Source organism: Argopecten irradians, unplaced genomic scaffold, assembly GCF_041381155.1.
Source record: "Argopecten irradians isolate NY unplaced genomic scaffold, Ai_NY scaffold_0642, whole genome shotgun sequence".
NCBI lineage: Eukaryota > Metazoa > Mollusca > Bivalvia > Pectinida > Pectinidae > Argopecten > Argopecten irradians.
Window position 1 is genome coordinate 4,517 of NW_027188109.1, and position 17,532 is coordinate 22,048.

The 17,532-nt window shown below is 35.1% G+C and overlaps 1 long non-coding RNA gene across 1 annotated transcript; it reads right to left on the reverse strand.

Moving 5' to 3' along the window:
* Nucleotides 1-1,076: 1,076 nt before the first annotated feature.
* Nucleotides 1,077-4,290, reverse strand: LOC138313303 (uncharacterized). Its single transcript, XR_011207170.1, has 3 exons — nt 2,910-4,290; nt 1,896-2,020; nt 1,077-1,190 (listed from the first exon to the last, which is right to left on the reverse strand). It is a non-coding gene; the product is annotated as an uncharacterized lncRNA (long non-coding RNA).
* Nucleotides 4,291-17,532: the final 13,242 nt, after the last annotated feature.

Genomic DNA, 17,532 nt, shown 5'->3' on the forward strand with positions numbered 1-17,532 from the left:
TCGTGTAACATTGTAAGTATAATGGAATTTGGATTAAGCTTGGTGATAATACTGACATTATGCCACATTGTTATCTTGGTGTTGCAGGGAATTCCAATTATGAATGCATATTTTATAATTCGGATGTATGGTAATCCTAGAGTTTGTACATTTTCATGTTTTGTAGTTACAATTTATTCTGCAATTGTTGCGAATGATAATGTACATAACTTGATAAATATTCTGATTGTCAATTAGAATATCTAAGTATTCGGTATGTTGTGATGCGTTGGCCGATTAGGTTGGTCATAACATTAGTCACATGCCATGTGACTTGTCACTTCTAGTCACTTGTATTGATTTTTCACATACTAGTTTGGTATTATACTTGAATGGAGGCATATATGAGGTAAAGCGAGTGATATATGTTCAGTTGAGTGTTTTACTACTCTAGTCACAGTTTGTCATATTTGTTATTTTTAGTCACATGGTTGTCACAAATATCGGTTTAGGTTGATATAGAGTGTGAAGCATCAGGGTAAATGTAATACCTATGTGTGTGAATGTACCATCGAGTTGTCACATGCCACACTTTAGTCACATTTGACCTATTTGTATTTACTATCTTGATAAGACTGTTGTTATGACTCTGCACGGTAATGTCTAATGGTCTGCTATAGTTATTAGACTGCAATTTATTATCATTATTGTGATTGAATTACAAATATGTTGTAATTTTGGTAAAGAGAGTGCCCGGATTCAGCCATTTAAAGACTGATGTGACTTAATTCTCGTCTCCTCATCTTTTTAGATTCACCGCATGCACAGATCCCATGTAACATTTGGTAACACCAATTAAGAAACTGGATGAATAATCCGACTTCGTTTAACCAATTAATATCATTATGATTCTCAGACTCCCTCCTTATCGACAATAAAAACCATGGTTACTTTTCCTAAAATGTTGACGTCACATACGTATCATACCTTTTGAACTAACAGTGAAGAGAAGTAGTTTACGGCTAAAACCAAGCGATAAATAAGCACATGGTGTAATAAGTGACACTCAATATTTAAATGTATCGTGAAATGTGACTTACCTATCTCACATCGTTTTCCACTCCATCCATACCTACAATCACACATGTAGGAGCCGTTTCGTCGTATACATAGACCGTGATGACAGGAACCTACCCCAGGACATTGCAAAGCTGTTGAATTAAGTGTTAATAAAGAGTATATACCAAATCAACTACTGGATACTGGAATTTCGGAAAGTTGTGAGAAGTTTAATTTAAGACAAATAAAAAAGCCCTTTTAAACAGTTTAACCTGAGCTTCCGTAAATGTAAAACATTGAGTAATAATGATAGAAACGTTTAGTGGTGTTAGTTTCAGCCACACTGGGCATTGCTACCGATTCATTCGTTGAAATACGTATGACTTGCCCGCCTGTCTCAAGGAGCTCATACGCGAAAATGCTGCTCTGAGCATGTAGGTAAAAACCTTGAAAAATGTTAGATTGAGTATCCAACCATACTCCAAAGGAAAAGCTAGAAAACAACTGAAATTGCATCATGTTTTATGAGATAATAAGAATTAAGGAGGAATCGTTCAAATGGATAGGTATATCTCAACCCTTGTGATATATGCTTGCCGTCAACTTTTGTCATGTCTCGGGTTGTCTAGCCAAACTTATCTAGCTTAACAGACCCATATAAGATTCTATTATTTAAACTCTTTTGGGTATATCATGCTGATCACAACCAGACTTTTCACCCGAAAGTTTTAAAACTTAACAATAACTTGTCTTTAGGTTTGAAAGTTACAATGGCTGAATCCCGTGGTAATGATGCTATGCAATGCATCATTAAGTTGATTCAAATATCATTGTCATAATAATAACCTCCGAATTACCGTAATATAAGCTCCGCGAGGTCGTTGCGGGGTACTGACCGCCTGTCGATTTCTGCTCCGGGTACTCCAGTTTCCTTCCACCAACAGACCTGGTACGTACTTACGACCTTGGTTGTTGATTTGACCTTAAAATTAATTGCCGTGACGGTTTTTTTTTTAATTTTTTGTGACGTTATATATTAGTTCATGCGTGTAGACTGCTTGCGAAGGGTAAGATTAATAGAATATACATATGTCTGCCATGTGGCCTAATAGGATATTTCCTTACCTTGAGGGTAGGACAAAGACATATCTACCTAAGCAGGAGATTCACGACTGTCTAACCCAAGGCTTGATAATTTTTCCATGTCCGACTCTCTAGGTAGGGAATTATCATTTTTTCGCCCCTGTAATTTATCCATAAATGTTAAAAACTACCAATACGCGATTGAAAAATCCAGGAATAATAAAAAAATCAACTTCAAGATTTTACTTTGCCAAATATTTTGTTAAACTTGTTGCATTTTAAAATATTCACAGTCATAGAAATACTAACTAATATTTATGAAAACCAGTTAAAATAAGACTTTTTACCGGGTAAACATCAACAAAATATATGAAGGAAGGTGGAAGGTGAAGCACGAGCTCGAGTTCGAATGTGATATTGACTGCACAAGTAAATCGTCATTTGCATATGATGTTTTTACAACTTCCGGTTTATCACGCGAACATGTTCTACGCGTGCAGGCTGTCTTGTCCTGGGTAAGACGAAGAAATCTTTCCCTCAGCAGATGTGCAGATATCTCTGTCCGATAGGTTAGAAATAGATATCTCAACTCGAGTGGGGAGTTTGGCCAGTCAATAATAATCTTGCCGAGTAAAACTCATGCATCAATATTTTTTTCTCCATAGCAACCGTGATAAATGTATGATCATGTCAAGTACTTTAAAAAAATATATATTACTCTTAGCGAAAGTGTGAATATATCTATCTAGGGCAAGAGACATGTTTCAGTGTGTTGGTAAATTACATACCTATCGCAAGAGTCTCATTAAAATATCGAGGCACAGATATGCAGGAGTATGATCCTTGACGGTTGGCACAGGTAGTGTGAGGAGAAGGACACGGCTTGGTCAGACATTCATCCACATCTACATCAGAAAGCCACTTCAGCCAAGTAAACATTTTATGTAATAATAAGAACCTAAAATTGTAACAATAACTTTTAGGAAGTGAATTTAAAGTTTCCGTTTACATTCTTTTTCCATTATTAATACTGTGCGTATAGGTATCTTTAATATTTTGTCCTGTATAAAATCATGTAAAGGACCTCTTTCATGAACAATGGAAATTTGCCCACGAACCGATTTTATCAAACTAAATGTTACATGTAGCAACATTAATGTCTGTAACACTTCGTTTTCGTGCAATAACTGTAACAAATGTAATCCGGTTTTCTTCAAACTTAGTGACAAGGTTAAATGCCTTAAAGGGCTCGGCCAAGTTTGATCGCGACTGTCGATGGACCCTATTTAGCGCAGTTGTGGTCCTTTGAATTACTAAAAACATCATTTTCTGCCATTTCCGTGCAATAAGTGTAACAAATGTGAACCGATTTTCTTCAACTTAGTAACAAGGTTAAATGCCTTTAATGACTCGGCCAAGTTCGATCGCGACTTTCAACGAACCTTATTAATTATTTAGCGGGGTTATGGCCCTTTGCTTCAATAAAAAAAATCAGTTTCTGCCACTTCCGTACAATAATTATATAACTGTAATAAATATTAACCGATTTTTATCAAACTTAGTAACAAAGTTAAATGTCTTATTTCCGAATAAGACCTTAGTTTATTTTTTTCATGTTTCAACCAAGGTTAAACCTAACCTCAATAATGTTTACCTACAATATGCCCTGAAACCGGGAGATGGAAATTCCACGAATTTGCTTGTTTGTATTACTGCAAAGAGACATGTTTGGAAATAATGAAAATAAAACGCAAATACCAATCCTTAATAAAAGGTTACAAACAAGATACACTTGCCACATACCTGGTACATCATCAGTATTCGTAATAATTAGTTATGTATAATCGTTCCTCCATTCTCATTATTCTTGGACGCTGATATGTAATTATACGACTTACCTATTACTTAGCTATTTCACAGGTTTTACCACTCCATCCAGTGCTACAGTCACACATGTAGGTATTTAGTTTAATAAATTGACCACCGTTCCGACAGATGCCTATCCCCGGACATTCGAAGCTGTATTATCAAACAGTTAAAATCAAACCGCTACTTGATGTTAAATGAATGTTACAGTACTATCTTCACATACATTTACATATTTATGAACACTTTGTATTGCCACACAAACCACCACTTTGATCTCTACCATCCCATGACCATTTGTATATGTCCTTCATTAAACAAAATAATATAATTATAATAAGGCAAATACATGTCAATAATAATATATGTTATGCGATAAATATAATCCTACACTCGTGACTATGTGATATGAAATTTTATTTTGATACAAATAATTTGAGAAGTCATTCGTCTAAAGGCTCGTGGCATATCAAATTGTTGAACTCGTTTGATAAATTTCATAAGACATAGCCACTTATGTAAGATCCTATACATATTGTCACTTAAATTATTTTATTCATTGAATACATGCACAATACAAGAAAATATCAACATGAATATGATGATGAGGACTAATCTACTTATACGTAGTCCTGCTCGTAATTTGTTTGACAAAGTATTCTTCAAATGGCTTATTTACATTACTGCAAAGCTCATAATTTCAGATAAAGAAGGGACATACAAAGGTGAAACATCGGTGGAAATCAAGCGATTGCCAAATGCTGCGGAACCAATCTAAAATACAAGGTTACAAAGAAACAATTGCCGCATACCTGTTTCATCAGTATTTGTATCAATTAGTTATGTAAAATTGAACCTGGGCTTTTTTGGACATTTATATTTGAAAATAAGACTTGCCTATTTCACAGGTTTTTCCACTCCATCCAGTGTTACATTTACACCTGTAGGTATTATTGTGACTGACACACTGGCCCCCATTCTGACAAGTGCCTGTTCCGGGACATTCATCAGCTGTAAAATCAACCAAAAGAAAAAAAAAATCAAACCGCTACTAGATGTCAAATGAATGTTTTAGTACTGTCATCACATACATTCACATATATGTATAAAACCTGTTTATCGCTATACACACCACCATTTTTACCTTTACCATCCCGTGACCTCCGGTAGGTGTTCCTGGATGCATACAGTTCGGCAAAACTGAAGACTGCTTTATTTGTGAAGAATAAAAGCATTGCTAATGATTTAAAATGTCCTGCAATAGAATAATAATAATACAATATAGATGTCAATTGATATATAAATAAACGTGCATGGATTCAGCTCTATTCTCGAAAGTTAGGTTTAAAACTGAATCAATACGCCAAACTAAACTAATTATCATTGTAAAATATTGCAGGTAGTTCAATTGTATTGACATTCATTGTGATATACGGCTTACGGTGTGTGCCATATACCACAAACTGTCCGTCCAGTGTAGGTAATTAACGTCTCTCCTCGAGAATCGTCATCCTATTTTTCTCTTTAAATACATGCCTCTGTGTGTGTAAACCTGTCCAGTACAGAATCACCACTGGACAGACGACTTACTATACTCAATTTTAAACTGTACTCTATATACATCAGATTCGCCTTTACATAAGCATACACATCGAGTCCTTTTTGACCTTGTCAGGAACATGGCAACTGTAGATTGTATGATGCAAATAAAGTATATTGGAAGGGATTTCTATCACCTATGATATACTTTTAGAAACGCTGAACAACAAAGGAAGACTAGTTTTGAGAAAAAGTGTTTAACTGCTCTATTAGGGGCAAAACATTCAAATTTGTGGACGTCAGTGATAAATGCAGAGATTCAAAACGCATTGTGACGACTCTGTTATGTCGACTCGGCAAGCCTTAGGTTGACCAATCAAAACCTATTACTCGGGTTGAGATATCCCTGTCTACATGACAGACCCATGCCAGATTGAATTAGTCTTAGCACTTCCCTTAACATCGCATTAAACATAATTACTACCATTAGAACATCCATTATGAGTCCTATTATTTATAACATGGTCGGAATTACAAACCTATCATACAGTTCTCCCCAGTATGGCCAGGTGGACAGACGCAGTAGTAGGAAAGATAAGTGCTGATACAGGTACCGCCAAAATAACAACGATTCCTCAGACATTCGTCCAAATCTACATAAGCAAAGACATATAAATGTGTTAAGATTTCATCTTATATGCGATTATCATACACTTGTATTCTATTAAATAGTATAGGGCTCTTATAAATATGAGGTAACTTTGTAAGTTTTTATATACATATAATGCAACAGGTCTACTAAATTTTTTGTTCTTTATTATGTTTTAATATTATACATAAAACAACGTGTACAGAACAAGCATGTGAGACAATTACGTATACAAGGATGCTACATATGATGGCTCCTTGTTTAAATAACATATTTCATTGTACTCACAAGTATCTTATTATATACTGCCATAACACAATACACCTATAAGGTGGTTTCATACTTCACTAAATACAAAGAACAACAACAACAAATGAAAACGGTAAACCAAGGCCAGAGATCTTTCGAGAAATTTCAAAAGGTTACTTTCACATATTTAACCAATTTTGTAATTCTGTTAGTGTTTGATAAGTGTTCGATTCCAGTATTAGATTATTTTTGCTTGTTGAACAATATCCCAATTTCCCAATTTACGATATATCCGTCTGTATTTTAGAACAGTTATAAATGATTTTGAATGAATCTTTTTTTTCATATGGTTTAGTATCTGCATCTCTTTTAAGGATGTACACCTCTGAGACGTCAAACTTTTCTTGTACTAAACTTTTTTCTCATATAGATTTTTGGAAATAGGAGTTCATACCATACAAGAAAATGGAAGACAAAACATATGTCGGTGTGCTAGTTTTTGAGCTATTGTCACTCAAAGATACCAAGATGACAAAATATTGGATTTTTTGGAATTTTTGCCGTTTTGACCATATACATAAGAGTTTAAAGCCATAATTTTCTAATGAGATGTTCGATATGTATGGAAGTTTGAAGAATTTATTTTCCTGTAGTCTTCTTTAAAGATATACAAGTTTTGATTAATAAGACTCATATTTTTTCTCAGAATAACAACATATGCTACCCCTACCCCTTAATTTTGAGCTACAAAATACACCATTTTCAGCCATTTTTGCCAAATTTAACCCTTTATAGAAACAGTTGTGGTATTAAACTTTTGTTAATATTTTGCATATCAATAGGGAATGGGTTGTTCTTTCTAAATTAGGCAGAAAAATGGGGGGTCAGTGTGTTTACTTTTTTGCCCCATTTGAATATGTGTTATATTTCAGTATTTTAGAGTAAAAAATAAAAATGCTCAAATAACCATTAAATGTAAAAATAAAGTGACAAAAGTGTATCACTTCACGCAATAATGCTCAATATTTTAATAACCACGAACCTAGTAAAGATTAACAGCAACAATTAGCTCGATACAGCTAAAAATGCTGGTGCAGTGATGATTTAAGTAAAAACAATTTCAGTAAAAAATGGTTAAACTATGGTTCTACTCAAAGAGGAAAAAGACACAATTTCAAAATGGCCGCCAAATGGGCCATTTCTTAAAATTCCTGTATAAACAAATTTACTGAAAATAGAAATGTAATTTTTTGACAAAATTTGCATCTGGCAACTTGCTACAGATATTCATAAAATATATTTGAAAATCTCATAACTTCTTTGATCTTTGTCGAAACGAGACTTCAACGGGACTGAAACCTCAGAAGAATACATCCTTAAATTAATCTGGTTTAACATTCCATGAAAATCAAAACAAACACCGTTCCTTTGTTTAATATACAAGTTAGTAGGATAAAAAAAGTGATATGCGAGTAAATAAATGGTTGAACTGAAATACAGGTAATGTTTTTATAACGGGTATGCTGCCAATTGGTGCAATAAGTTTTGCAAGCTATTTTTGTCGAAATGCAGATTGGTTATTTCGATAAGATCTACATCGTACTAAATTCCGAACGGATTAAAGCGCGTGGTTCCCAATCTCAGAATAAGATATAGATACTAAATGCATTATTACTGTATTTCGTCCTTCAATCCAAATTACCTGGGTTTTGAAAAAAATAAACATTTAAGCATATAATTCAATTTTGCTTGTAAAGAGCATTTTTCTTGGCTTCAAAAATTATTTTATCAGCCCATTAAGGAAAAATGTAATCGCTTCTGATTGGTTGAGATGACGGCATAATGATTTCATAAACAAAAAGGTCCAAGAATGAATTTTGAATACTGAGATTTTCTTCAGTAAATTGAGTTATAAGGATTAACTTGAATATATTTTTTATGTTATGGAGATATAACACAAATTTCTGAGTGTACTCTTATCATACACCGCTTCGCGGTTTATTTAGAGTGTTACATTCTTGTATATCTCCATAACATAAAAAAATCTATTTATGTTAATCCTTACATAAATTACACGTACATATGTATGTCATTTGAGAGCTTGATCTATAAATTTTGATAGCTATCTTAAATAACGGACGTGTCATCAGCAAAATGTGATGCATGTAATAGAATTTCAATTCACGTATTAGTAATTCTTGGTGATATGACTTAATCTCCTCCACATAAAATAATAAAAAAATGAAGAAATGGGGTCGCTTTGACGACAGCCTTGCTTTATATGGAAAACTTAGAACAGATTCCTCTAAATATGTATTGCTGGCTGTATATTGTTTCTAAGGATATTTTTTTATCCATTTGCTTATTGTAGAACTGATATTGAAATACTTTAAAGTCTTGTCAATGACAGAGTTGAAAGATTTTTAAAACCTAATAAGAGTAGATGTCTTGGTATATTATTTTTCGTTATATACTGTATAAGATCGTCTATTAATCTAGTGTTTTCGCTTATATTTTCCAGGGATAAATCCAGTTTGGTCACTGCTAATTAATTGCTATTGAACCTCACATTGATTTATATATATAATCATTGCCTTTTGGAATACATGTGCATGTAATTATTTTTGGTTTTGAGTAATCGAAAATTCTGATGTGCTAAAGCTATGTTTAATTGTTCTTAAAACAACTGGTCCTAATTTTTTCCATTTTTTTTATTCCGCCAGATAGCATCAGTTTTAAAATTTTAATATATTGGTTTGTCAATACAATTAAATGTAAAATATATAAAGAAAATATTTCATGTTTCTTTTGTAAGAGTGAGAAAGTCAAGAAAATTCAATTTTATTAAAATTATGGTCAGTTTCTTTTTTACAAAATAAAAAAATAATAAAAAAAAATATGGCTGGACAAATGTAAGGCGGTAGTCTTTTTTATTACCCATAGGCGTGTGAGATGACCTTCAAAATTAAAAAGGACCAGACTGAGCTGACTTGAAAACTTCTTTCGCCCTGGACAATGTCAAACATTAATTTTGTCGTATTTGGGAAATTATTTGGTTCTGCGGCCTTATTTGATAAGTAATCTACAAAACAGGAAAAATGGTTACTGCTATGAAAAGACAAAACTTTTTTATCCTGCCTCAGGCAAGAGTCTCTTGTAATCCTTTTAGTTAAAACGACGTCATGTGATATTCAAGATAAAATCGTTTTAAATTAGAAAACTCCCGTATTTGGTTTGTACGATAAAGTTTTGGGAAGACGGGGACGCCAAACATGGAGAACCAAGATAAGCAAATCCCTAACATTGAAATCTTCCAAATGAAAAATAGGCCAGATGTATAAAAGATTCATAAATAGAAATAGGAAGTGTTGTAATCATTCGATGTTACAACAGAACACCACAACTAGTCAATCCGGTGTTTATTCATCAAGTTGCAGTGGTGACGGGTTAATTCGTTAAGTTAACAGAAAACTTGTTAATTTCTGTTCAACTGTACCATCTGTTTGTTTTCGTAGTCCTAAATCATTTAATGTCCCGGGCTGCTCTGTCCACTTTTTTCGTTCGACGCGGGTGTGAAATGGTGCACAGCGGACATGTCGAATACCGTTTTCGAACATAAATGTCCATGGAAATTTCTGACTTGTTAAGCAAGTGCCTATTTGCGCAGACGTATTGTTTCAAGGAAACCAATGTGTAAATCGAATGTAAATGCGAAGATGCGGTCGATGGACGAAGAGTTGCTGATTGACACTTCCCAGCACCGGCCGGAAACTCCTTCCATTTCCAGTATGCATCAATTATGACGAAAGACCCCAAAACATAATCCCTATGGAATGGAATATCGTAATCAATGTGAAGTCCAAGACACGCAACCGGCCCTACTGGAAATTCCTCCCCTTGGTGCAAGAGTGTTACCCTCAGCAGAAAGTTTTCTGTTATAATAACTGGACATAAACAACAGTTTTTTTTACTACCTTTTCAATGTCCTGAAATCAATCTAGGTCCACAACAACCTGTTGACTCCTTGTCATCAAGGAATTTTCTTCCTGTTTGGAGCCTGTGATGTCATTCATGCAGACATTTGTATTTATTTGACATGTCCCTATTGAGTGGAATCACAACCCGACTAAACCGACAAAATAAAACGAACCATCCTCTGACACTCTAACTCTGATCGAACACGTGAAAAAACGGTGCCCTCCAGTTGACACACATCGAGAACTTCTCTGAGGCCGATCGCAGATTTTGACGTAGCTGACCACCTGTAGCGAGCAATTGGATCTCTTAACTGGTCCAGACTGTTAAATTCCATGTCGGCTTAAAATGTATTGAACTGTATCAAACTGTTCTATTAGCCAAGTGTAATCACTCCTGGAACAGGGGAGATATCAAACAAATTTACACATCCTTGTAAGCAGTAAGTCGAACCCCAAGTCCATCTGCGTAGTTTATAACGATCATTCTTCTTAAACGTTTTAAGCGCGAACGCCGGACAGTGGTAAATGCAAAAAACCGCTGTATTCCTGGCAGCGCCCATTTCTGGAATCCTTCCATCTACCTTCACATAAACCAAGCAAGTTATTTAAGATCTGTGGTATAGGTATAAACTTGGTTGCACATACAAGTATTGGTAATACTTATTCACTCCAAAAATAGTAAAAGTCCTTCTTTCTCCAAATGTGTAAATAATTTTTATCTCCGCATGGAAACAAAGTAATGGCGAAGCCGTAACAAACCAGGTCTTTCTGAAACCATTTACCATCATTATAAGCGTGAGATACAGCACCGACACCGTCGGGTGATGCAACGTCAGCATAGTGACAATTTCTTTGGGACGAAGTCAAAGTGAACTCAAAAGATCCGCCGACAATAACATCTTGTCGTTAGAAACTTTCGGTATGTGCTTCCATTAGGTCCTAAGTCCAAGAGCCCAAATTGTGCCCTTTCAACCATTAACATCATGTATTGGTGCTAGTAACTGTTTTATAAGATTTGGCAAAAAACCCGGACTATAAAATTTTATCAATCCCAGGTAAGCCTGTTAATATCTTTCACTGTGAGTAGGTGCAGGCGTATCGCGCCGATGACCTTGCCGATTGACTCATTGAACAGTTGGAGCCGTTGAACCCAAAAAGAACAACTTCCTCTTGCCATAAAAATGCATTTTGACTGTTGTCAAGACCGAGATACTGTCCTCTGATTTCCTACTCAAGGACTTCTATTAAGGTTCGCCATATGATCGGACGCGGGAACGTTCCTGTTAAAGAGAATGTTCATCTCAACTTCTTACTACTACTTGACAACATACCCTGAAGCATGTTCTTCACTGTACGCTGGAAAATTCCAGGTGCTAACGACAAACCTAAGGGAAGGCGAATGCAACTATACAATCCCTTGTGGAATGTATTATTGTAACATACTGTTTTGAGTCCTCATCAATTTCAAGTTGCTTTTGCATGCTTGGCTAAGGTACCAACTTTGTAAACTCACTTCCTCCGCTCAGTGTGGCTTACAGATCTTTCAATATTTGGGTTATTGGGTAATTGTCTAGTTTTGACACAGCTTATTACAGCGACTTTGTGATCCCCACAGGACTACGGATTGATTTAATCCTTCTTTACCATGGGTACTATGAAGCGCCGCCCAAGTGAAGATCCGAGAATTGCACGTGCTTCAATCGTGTTCCTTCGCGTTCAAGGCGACTCAGCTCCTCTTCAATTTTTTTCAACGGAGCGCGTATGGCACGGGTCTTGCCTTGAAAATTTATGTCGGAGTTGCATGCACGTCAAACATATATTTTGGGCTTAAACCTTTTTTCGCCATATCACTGAACCCAAGACCAACATTGAATGCCATCTCCGATTTTATCTCCCAGAACTCTGTCCCACCACTTCTGGGGTTGTTCCTGAATGGAGTTTAGTGTAGAATATTTCCAGACCAGTCCCGCTTAAGTCTCCTGGAAGCCCCAGTCGCAACCTTATTGAACTTGGGCCTATCCTTCCACATACCACTATTCACTAAGGGCAAGAATCTTGCTATTGAATAAGCAAAACACACTGAGACTAAAATATATACCCGATGTGACAGATACCAGTATGGGCCTCTCGCCCAATATCATTTCTAAACTTCCCTGTCATATTGTTTGCACCTTGGTCTCAACTCCCTGGCTCCACAATTTTCATTTAGAGTCTTCTATGAACTGAATACACTGACAAGAGAAGATTCCGTATCTTATTTCCAAGATAATGTTATCGCGAAAAAGTCATCTTGTCCGTACCTCTCCTTTTTTATACTGAGGTGTTCCCGTTTTCCCACATGAATAAACAAACAACATCCTATGTATCAAAATGCTGCGGGAGAGTGTTGTTTACTGCACCTAAAACACCCATCATTAACCTCGGAATGTGTGTTGCGTCCCTCAGTACGTCCAGTACTTTGATGTTTACGGTTGCTAAAAATTTTGTTGACATGTTGGGCCTGATGCTGATTCTGACCTGTTTTCTTCAAATCAGCCGCAATTTGTGTTGCCGTTTCCTGTGCGATAGCCATCTCTAGAGTTTTTTTGATGTCAGCCGCGATTCTGACAACAATCTACGCTGTATGTGATCGTTATTTATCCCATACACTAACCTATCACATAACATTGTCTCTAACGTTGTATGTTCTGACAGTCTACGGAGTTCCGACACAAATGTCGCTACTGTTTCCCCCGTAATATCTGAATCTACTATTGAATTTGAAACGTTAAACAATCTCTGATGGGGTTGGGTCGTGATAATTCTGAATGAGTTATTTTAACTCATCGAACGTCTGTTCCCCTGGTTTTGTGGGAGCCAACAAATTACTCATAAGTTTGCACATTTTCGATCCACATACTGACAACAGAATGGCTATTTGTCTTTGCACCCTCGGTAATATCGTCCGCCGTGAAATAATGCTCTAATCGTTCGGTGTATTGAATCCATACCTCTAATTCCGGGCGAAATTCCTCTAATGTACCGTATGCAACCATCTCTGGGGGGTCAGGGGGGATAACTCTGCTGTACTTAAAGTAACACTACACTAATATAATATATATGACTAGTTTCTACATTCGATGAGATAAAAATAGCTTGAGACACACAAAAGTGGTAGTATAGTTTGATCGGATGGGGCATGGTGTTACCTGCCTTTAATGGCATGCTTCAGTAATGAAAAGGTCTAGATCCCTATATTACAATGACACAACACTCGATGGGATTTGCTTACTACATAACTTAGGCTATATTTATACCGTGGTGATAATATGACTCTTTCATATGTACATATGTAGGATAGAACTATTCCACCCGAGGGTACAGAATTTTGGGTCAGAACCGAGGCTTGCCGAGGTTTCTGACCCAAAATTCTGTACCCGAGGGTGGAATAGTTCTATCCTACATAATTTACATATGAAAGAGTTATTTTCTCACATTGCTTGTCGAGTTACTTGCACGAAAGGTGAATCAGCCATTTTGTGACAAAATCTTAACTTCTTAAATAATTGATCGATTTTAAAAATAAGAACGCCATTCGAAAGAGCTCATCAAAGTTTGGTTTATATTAATAAATATAAACAAGAAATCTTAGGTAAAACGGTTTGAAATGCAAATTAAACAAATGAAATGGTAAATAAATCCGACAAATCAATCGAAATAGAGGAAACATGACGTCAACTTTGGCTGATATGACGTCATCTGATTGTTCGGCAATTGTGACGTCACAGCTATGTAAGATACATTTATCTTACATAGCTGTCTTTCATGGGACAACTCTATCTTACATGGCTAACTATGTGAGAAAATTTGTTTCTTGCATACATTCAGGGAAACTGACCACAACACACTACGTCATGATATAGTTCGTGCCTGTGATGCCGTAACTCAGTAATTGCATACTATCAAAAAGAAAATGTCCTATGAAAAAATAGTCTCTGAAGTTGAAAACCAGTCCGAATCAGGACACGTAGGAGTTGACCAATCCGAGGTATCGTAGGTTTCACACACTGGAGTGTGTTAATAATAAACGATAACCAACTGCTATGGAGCTTCCATTGTGGAACATACATAGAAATGGATTTAAAACCATAATAGATTATCGAATCGAAAGTCTTTACGGAGGACCATGTGGTACATAAGCCTTTGGCTTTTTATTATTCTATTATTATTACGGCTTTCTTATTCTTATTGAAAAAAAGTTGGAATAAATATCTATATTTTCTTATTCTTATTCAAAATAAAGTTGGATACACGAAATTAAAAACTAAAATTTGAAAACACGAAATAGAAAATAAAGTTAAAATTGTTGGTAAGATTAACATTTCACTTACCTAAAGCTCCTGCTAAATTGAGAAGCATAAATAAAATCACCAGCAGCAACAACATCGTTGTCAGTGGATTATTCATATATCGAGCAGAACGGACCAATAGCCAGTTGTGATGTATCCCAACAGTTTTATTTATATAGTGGTGTGAGTATAGTATCGACCAATAGAAATAATTTCGCATATCTCTATAATAATGATACATACCAGTTCGTGATCATTTGTAACTTGACTCGTTAAGTATGATAACCAAATGATTTTTGCTGACCTATAAAAACAGGTCCCACACTCTTTTAATTGGATCGAAACTTAAAAAAAATGTTTTCGGATCAGATATTGGAATTGTTTCAAGATATGTAAAAATGATATGCACGGGGACCTTATCGGGTTTACTTATGACTTGTGTAATCCGATAGCATGTACATCGTACTTCGGTGTCATCGTTTTTGTTGTATAATGACTATAATATGAAATGCATCATGCGCCGATACTATCATTCCTGATAGGACATTTGTACCACGCGTAATAACATGGCATTAGGAAAAAATATAACTGGCCCTAAAGTATAAAACGTACGTAGCATCTCAAAATTAGAAATGAAACCAGAAATAATTAGCATGCACGTGATTCCTTTTTCAAAGTCTTATTGTATTGTTAAGTAAATATTTTCAAATAAACCACAAACAACTATCCATCTGTCTTTTTTTTATCTTATTCAGAACTTCTCATGGAAGGTCATTTAATATTGCATTTGTCACGCATCAATGCGCATCATATTCAGGGTAAACATGTTTTTTTGACTGTATAATGACCAATGTAATGATTTACCATATGATGATGATGACTGATAATGTTGGCTAAGTCAGTTAACATTGTTCGATAACTGACACGTATTTTAATGAATTGCTTCAAGATGTGTAAAACTAATAAGCTCAGGGACCTTATTGCGAAATAAAAACAGTGAGAACTCTATAGTTATATGTGCCGTACCGGGCGAAAATTTTGCCATGTTAATTTTCCTTCATTTATCTATTAAATGCCGTAAGGTTTAATGAATTAAGCGAGGAGAATCATTGAAATGGTCTCAAATGTCTTATAAACACTAGTTACAACAAAGAAATTATGTACTGTAAAATTGTTGTTTTTATGCATTGTGTATGTTTAAATGTAAACAATGTATATAAATATACATATTCATACAAACATTTTTAAATCAACAATTTATTAGAGTAAATAAAGGGAAGAAAATATCCCGAAGTGTAGTGCTTTCATTTTTGTTCAAAATGATGGACATCAAATGTAAACATTACCTCTGTGTCTATCTTCATCCTACGATCGACTTTTGCGTGGACGGGCGTGAGGCCCTCTCAGAGGTCAATAAATAAACATATCCGCTTGTCTTTGTTCTTTAATACTTTAATATTTTAGTAATACTACGTGTTGACAGTTACGCGTCACCACAAATACAGTGTATCTATCGAACACAAATGAAGTTGTTCCATATATCGGTGAATCTACTGTAGATTATATATAATCACATTGCCCCAAAGGATGTCATATCGTCAAGTCAGACGACAGTACCGGTGTTTAGACAACTTCGGCAAACTCCAGTGTGTAAGCGTGCGTCAGCTTCGCCTCGCTGTACAATAACAGTCACCGAGTTCACACATGTGGCCGACTACAAATAATTAATTACGACGCTGCATATTAACTTTTACTCAAAATAGATACATATTTAAGGATGTACTCCTCTGAGAAGTCAAAATTTTCTTGTATTAAACTTTTTTTTTCTCATATAGATTTTTGGAAATAGGAGTTCATACCATACAAGAAAATGGAAGAAAAAAACATATGTCGGTGTGCTAGATTTTGAGCTATTGTCACTCAAAGATACCAAGTTGACAAAATATTGGACTTTTTGGGATTTTTGCCGTTTTGACCATATACACAAGAGTTTAAAGCCATAATTTCCTAATGAGATGTTTGATATGTATGGAAATTTGAAGAATTTATTTTCCTGTAGTCTTCTTTAAAAATATACAAGTTTTGATTAATAAGACTCATATTTTTTCTCAGAATAACAACATATGCTACTCCTACCCCTTAATTTTGAGCTACAAAATGCACCATTTTCAGCCATTTTTGCCAAATCAAACCCTTTATAGAAAAAGTTCTGGTATTAAACTTTTGTTAATATTTTGCATATCAATAGGAAAAGGGTTGTTCTTTCAAAATCAGGCAGAAAAATGGGGGGTCCGTGTGCTTACTTTTTTGCCCCACTTGAATATTTGTTATTTTTCAGTATTTTAGTGTAAAAATTAAAAGTGGTCAAATTACCATTAAATGTAAAAATAAAGTGAAAACAGTGAATCATTTCATACATTAATGCTCAATATTTTAATTATCACGAACCAAGTAAAGATTTACAGCAAAAATTAGCTCAATACAGCTAAAAATGCTGGTGCAGTGATGATTTAAGTAAAAACAATTTCAGTAAAAAATGGTAAAACTGTGGCTCTACTTGACGCGAAAAAAAGACAAAATTTCAAAATGGCCGCCAAATGGGCCATTTCTTAAAATCCCCGTATAAAAAAATCTGCAAAAGTAAGAACTGTAATTTTTTGACAAAATTTGCAACTGGCAACTTGCTACAGATATTGATAAATTGTATTTGAAAATCTCATAACTTCTTTGATCTTTGTCGAAACGAGACTTCAACGGGACTGAAACCTCAGAAGAATACATCCTTAATATATGGTCTGATTAA